Raw genomic sequence first — 6000 nt, 5'->3', positions numbered from 1 at the left:
GTATTCCATCTTCAAACTTTGCCACAAAGCCGTCGATTTCATCATACAAATTGTTGACATGCAACATATAAAGAAATGGTCCCAGTATAGACGCTTGTGGAACACCACTAGTCACTGACAGCCAATCCAAAAAGGTTCCCTTTATTCTCACTCTTCGCCCTCTGCCAACCAGCCAATGCTCTCTCCATGCTAGTATCTTTCCTGTACTACCCTGGGCTCTTGTTTAGCAGCTTCATGTGCAACACCTTGTCGAAGGCCTTCTGAAAATCCAAGTGCACAATGTACACCAATGCTCCTTTGTCTGTCCTGCTAGTTATTTATTCAAAGAATTCCAGCAGATTAGTCAGTAAGATTTTCCCTTGAGGAAACCATGCTGACTTTGCCCTTTTTTTCATCATGTGCCTCCAAGTACCCCCAAACCAACATCTTCCTAACCACCGAGATCAGGCTAACTAGCCTGTCTTTCTTCTTCCTCCCTTCCTTCTTGAAGAGTGGAGTGACATTTGCAATTTTCCATCCTCCGGAGCCATGCCAGTATAGAGTGTTCTTGTAAGATCATTACTAATGTCTCCACAGCTACTTGAAGATCCAGCTGACTTATCTACCTTCAGACTTTTTACTTTCCCAAACACCATCTCCCTAGTAACAGCAACTGCACTCACTTCTGCCTCTTGACATCTCAAACTTCCGGCAGTGTACAAACTATTGTCTTCCACAGTGAAGACTGATGCAAAACTCTTATTCAGTTCATCCGCCATTTCCTTTTCCCTATTACTGTCTCTCCAGCATAATTTTCCAGCAGTCCAATATCTACTCTTGCCTCTCTTTTACTCTTTATATATCTGAAAAAAACTTTTGATATCATTTTTAATATTATTGGCCAGTTTATCTTCATATTTAATCTCCCCCCATGGATTTTTTTAGTTGTCTTCTGTTGGTTTTTAAATTTTTTCTAGTCCTCTAAATTCCCAGTAAATGTTGCTCTATTATATGCCCCTTCTTATACTTTTATTTTGGCTTTCACTTCCCTTGTCAGACACCTTTGCGTCATCCTGCCTTTAGAATACTACAGCTATCCTACATCTGCCGAATTGCTCCCAGAAACACAAGTCATTGCTGCTCTGCTGACATACCTGCTAGCGTCCCCTTCAATTATCTTTGACCAGCTCCTCTCTCATGCCTCTATAATTCCCTTTAATCATATAATATAATCATATAACAATCACAGCACGGAAACAGGCCATCTCGGCCTTCCTAGTCCGTGCCGAACTCTTAATCTCACCTAGTCCCACCTACCCGCACTCAGCCCATAACCCTCCACTCCTTTCCTGTCCATATACCTATCCAATTTTACCTTAAATGACACAACTGAACTGGCCTCTACTACTTCTACAGGAAGCTCATTCCACATAGCTATCGCTCTCTGAGTAAAGAAATACCCCCTCGTGTTTCCCTTAAACTTTTGCCCCCTAACTCTCAAATCATGTCCTCTCGTTTGAATCTCCCCTACTCTCAATGGAAACAGCCTATTCACGTCAACTTCACTGTAACACCGCTACATCTGACTTTAATTGCAAATGAATTCCATTATATTATGTTTATTGTTTCCTTTAGCTCCTGATAATGTTGCACTAGATTCCAGCATGCACTGCCTCGTTCATGTGTGTCCGGATTTTGAAATTCGACTGCACATGCTGGAACATACTGCCTACCAGAGGCAGCCAGCAGAGGGCAGTATGTTCCACAGCACTGCTAAAGAACCAGGTCGTAACGTCTTCCTGCCGTGAGAGGTGGAGTTTGGCTGTACACCAGCACAAAAAATGCAAAACAGGAAGCGCAGGACAGCAATGTGCCGAATTCAGGAAATTGCAGCCCGTCTGTCGCAAAACAAAACAGCGTGTGAAGAAACTGGCTTGGAGAAAAACTTCCTCTTCCAGCACAAAGGTGGGGAAACCAAACAGGCTGTGGTTTTATGATTGGCAATGGCAATTCATTGCGTGAAAATACAAGACAGGATTTTCAAATATTTGTACATTAAAACATTTTTATTCTGTGTCGATTAAGTTTCATCATATTGAAGATTTTAAAAGGGTCTCACATTTCTATAGTACCTTTAACATCCGGGTATCACTAAGCACTGAACTGCCAATGAAACGCCCTGATGCGTCTAATCGCGCTTCTGCACGTTAGAACAACACACATAAAAGTCAGGCAACATTTATGAGGGGGGAGGATTTAAACAGTCGATGTTTCGAGCTGAGACAATTCATCATGTTGCCCGACTTAAGCTGAGGGGAGATTTGATAGAAGTATACAAAATTATGAGGGATATAGATAGGGTAAATGCAAGCAGCAAACACAAGGAAATCTGCAGATGCTGGAAATTCAAACAACACACACAAAATGCTGGTGGAACACAGCAGGCCAGGCAGCATCTATAGGGAGAAGCGCTGTCGACGTTGGGTCCCTTGGGTGTCGGCCCGAAACGTCGACAGTGCTTCTCTTTATAGATGCTGCCTGACCTGCTGTGTTCCACCAGCATTTTGTGTGAGGTTAGGTGAGACGACAACTAGAGGCCACGTGTTAAGGGTGAAAGGTGAAATGTTTAAAGGGGACACGAGGGGGAACTTCTTCACTCAGAGTGATAGATATATAGATAGATAGATACTTTATTCATCCCCATGGGGAAATTCAACATTTTTTCCAATGTCCCATACACTTATTGTAGCAAAACTAATTACATACAATACTTAACTCAGTAAAAAATATGATATGCATCTAAAATCACCCTCTCAAAAAGCATTAATAATAGCTTTTAAAAAGTTCTTAAGTAGTTTACTTAAATACATTGAGTCCTAACCCCTGCACTTTAACATATCTTACTCCTGGCGGTTGAATTGTAAAGCCGAATGGCTTTGGGGAGTATTGACCTCTTCATCCTGTCTGAGGAGCATTGCATCGATAGCAACCTGCCACTGAAGCTGCTTCTCTGTCTCTGGATGGTGCTATGTAGAGGATGTTCAGGGTTTTCCATAATTGACCGTAGCCTACTCAGCGCTCTTCGCTCTGCTACTGATGTTATACTCTCCAGTACTTTGCCCACAACAGAGTGGTGAGAACGCGGAACGAGCTGCCAGCGCAAGTGATGCAATCGGGGTTGATTTCAGAGTTTAAGAGAAATTTGGATAAGTACATGCATGGATCGAGTGCTGGGGTCTGGGTGCAGATCGGGGGGACTAGATGTATTGGTGGGACTAAGTTCGGCACAGTCTAGATGGGCGAAAAGACCTGTTTCTGTGCTGTAGTGTTCTTTGACTCTGACCTGCTGAATTTCTCCAACATTTTGAGCGTGTGGCCTTAGATTTCCAACACCTGCACAATCTCTTGTGTTTATCATTTTTTGCACGACAGAGATAGTTTTTTGCGTGAGATTATAGAAATGGATGTCGTCTCAAGTGCAAAAAAAACGTGGAAAAAATCCCCAGGGTCCACGGACCCCTTGCTTAATGGTATTGGTCCATGGCATAAATGTTGGGAACCCTGCCTTAACGTCACAAGAGACAGATAACGTAGTCATTATCACTTTGTGTTTGAGGAATATTATTCCACATAAATTGTGTTTTTTCATTAAGAATGAATTTCATAATGCATCCAAGGATGTAAAATTACTGGTTATCATCATGGTAGGGGGATGGGGTCTTCTGAAGGTACAGCACGGAAAGAGGCCATTCGGCCTATGCTGACCAATGACACCTATCTGTATGAATTCCACCTTCCAATACTCAGCCTATAGCCTTCTACGCCTTGGCAATTTTACTGCTTGTCCGCAGGAAAGTTGGGCCGGTCTCTCCACATTGAGCGGGACACCTCTGGTTGCCAAACTCCAAACTCCCTTTGCCCTTCAGCAGGGTATCCTAAAACATCTCCCCTTTGGTTCTTGTTAGCTGTTATTAACTCGTTACTACTGCCAGTGACTCTTTCAATCACTCTCTCAGGCAATGTGTTCCAGGTGCCACTTGAGGAGTGAAGAACGTCCCTCCCAAGTTCACTGTAAATCTCTTACCCGAAATTATGTCCTCGAGTTTTATTCATCTCCAGAAGGGGGGAGGTTTACTGGTCTTCCCCCATGCCCTCATCATTATATACACCTCAATCTTGTCCCTCCTCAGTCCCTCCAATGTCTCCTCTTAACATAAACACTCCTTCTCAGGAAATATCCAGCTTCACTCTTGTTCTTTCATTTCTGAGAACCATTTGTTAACCTTTGTTTAATATCTTATCAACTGACTCATTAATGCTTTTGCCCCATTCTAGATAATCAGTTAATTTGAGCTAGTAGGGCTAATGATTTTGTCCCATTCCCTCCATTTTTATGTGAGTTTCAGGTTGAATAATCCAGTGTGTTTGGTTTTTTTTGGCTTGCCTTAAATCATTGTCATCTAGTTTCTAAATCTCCTACCATTGGAGATAGTTTCTCCTTATCACTGTCAGAGCAGCTAACAACCTGATTGCTTTTCAACCCCAAGAAACCATGTGCACAGGTTCAAACCCATGATACAAGATGGGAAATTTAAATACAGATAATTAAATAAAACATATAAATAATAGTAATGAAAATAACAAACAGGAAATTCTGTTAATCCTGGAAATCCAGACCTACACAAACAAAATGCAGGAACTCAGCGGATCAGGCAGCATCGATGGAAAGGAATAAAGGGTCAACTTTTTAGGCTGAGACCCTTCATCAGTTTGCCATTATTAACCATTCTAGATAGATAGATAGATAGATAGATAGATAGATAGATAGATAGATAGATACTTTATTCATCCCCATGGGGAAATTCAACTTTTTTCCAATGTCCCATACACTTGTTGTAGCAAAACTAATTACATACAATACTTAACTCAGTAAAAAAATATGATATGCATCTAAATCACTATCTCAAAAAGCATTAATAATAGCTTTTTAAAAGTTCTTAAGTCCTGGCGGTAGAATTGTAAAGCCTAATGGCATTGGGGAGTATTGACCTCTTCATCCTGTCTGAGGAGCATTGCATCGATAGTAACCTGTCGCTGAAACTGCTTCTCTGTCTCTGGATGGTGCTATGTAGAGGATGTTCAGAGTTATCCATAATTGACCGTAGCCTACTCAGCGCCCTTCGCTCAGCTACCGATGTTAAACTCTCCAGTACTTTGCCCACGACAGAGCCCGCCTTCCTTACCAGCTTATTAAGACGTGAGGCGTCCCTCTTCTTAATGCTTCCTCCCCAACACGCCACCACAAAGAAGAGGGCGCTCTCCACAACTGACCTATAGAACATCTTCAGCATCTCACTACAGACATTGAATGACACCAACCTTCTTAGGAAGTACAGTCGACTCTGTGCCTTCCTGCACAAGGCATCTGTGTTGGCAGTCCAGTCTACAAACACACAGTTTGCAGGGGTTGAACTGGTTAGGCAAGGCACCTGCATGTAGTTAGGGATTAACAATAAATATCCACCTCTGTAGTGACACCCACATCTCTCCAGTATCACCCATCTATACAAGACTGGATCAAAGAATCATAGACATTTGTGACATTGAATGTGTTTTCTTGCCTACCATTGTAGCTTAATCCCACTTCCCAGCTCTCACCCCATAGCCATGGAGGCTACAGGTAGTCACTCGGGGAGTTATTAAGAGGAGGTGTTCTGTCTCTAGAACACTTCAGGGAGTGAGGTTTTGCTGAAAACTTTCTCCTCAGTTCTCCTTTGCTTCCATCTGAAATCTGGTGATGGTGACACCCCCTTAGATCTCATCTGCACTGTACTATCAGATCCCTTCCCTGGTGTAACATCCAGAACTGTGCACACAACTGGAAACTAAGTAGTATTTCACATAAAGCTTGGGTTAACATTTCTATTTATTATACTTCTGTGCCGTGCCTAAATTGCAAGTGTGCTGTGTTCTTAACATCCTCATCTACCTTCATCATCTGTGACCATACATTCTAACATA

The sequence above is a fragment of the Hemitrygon akajei genome, chromosome 11 (assembly GCF_048418815.1).
Source record: "Hemitrygon akajei chromosome 11, sHemAka1.3, whole genome shotgun sequence".
NCBI lineage: Eukaryota > Metazoa > Chordata > Chondrichthyes > Myliobatiformes > Dasyatidae > Hemitrygon > Hemitrygon akajei.
Note: the sequence above shows the minus strand (reverse complement) of the source record.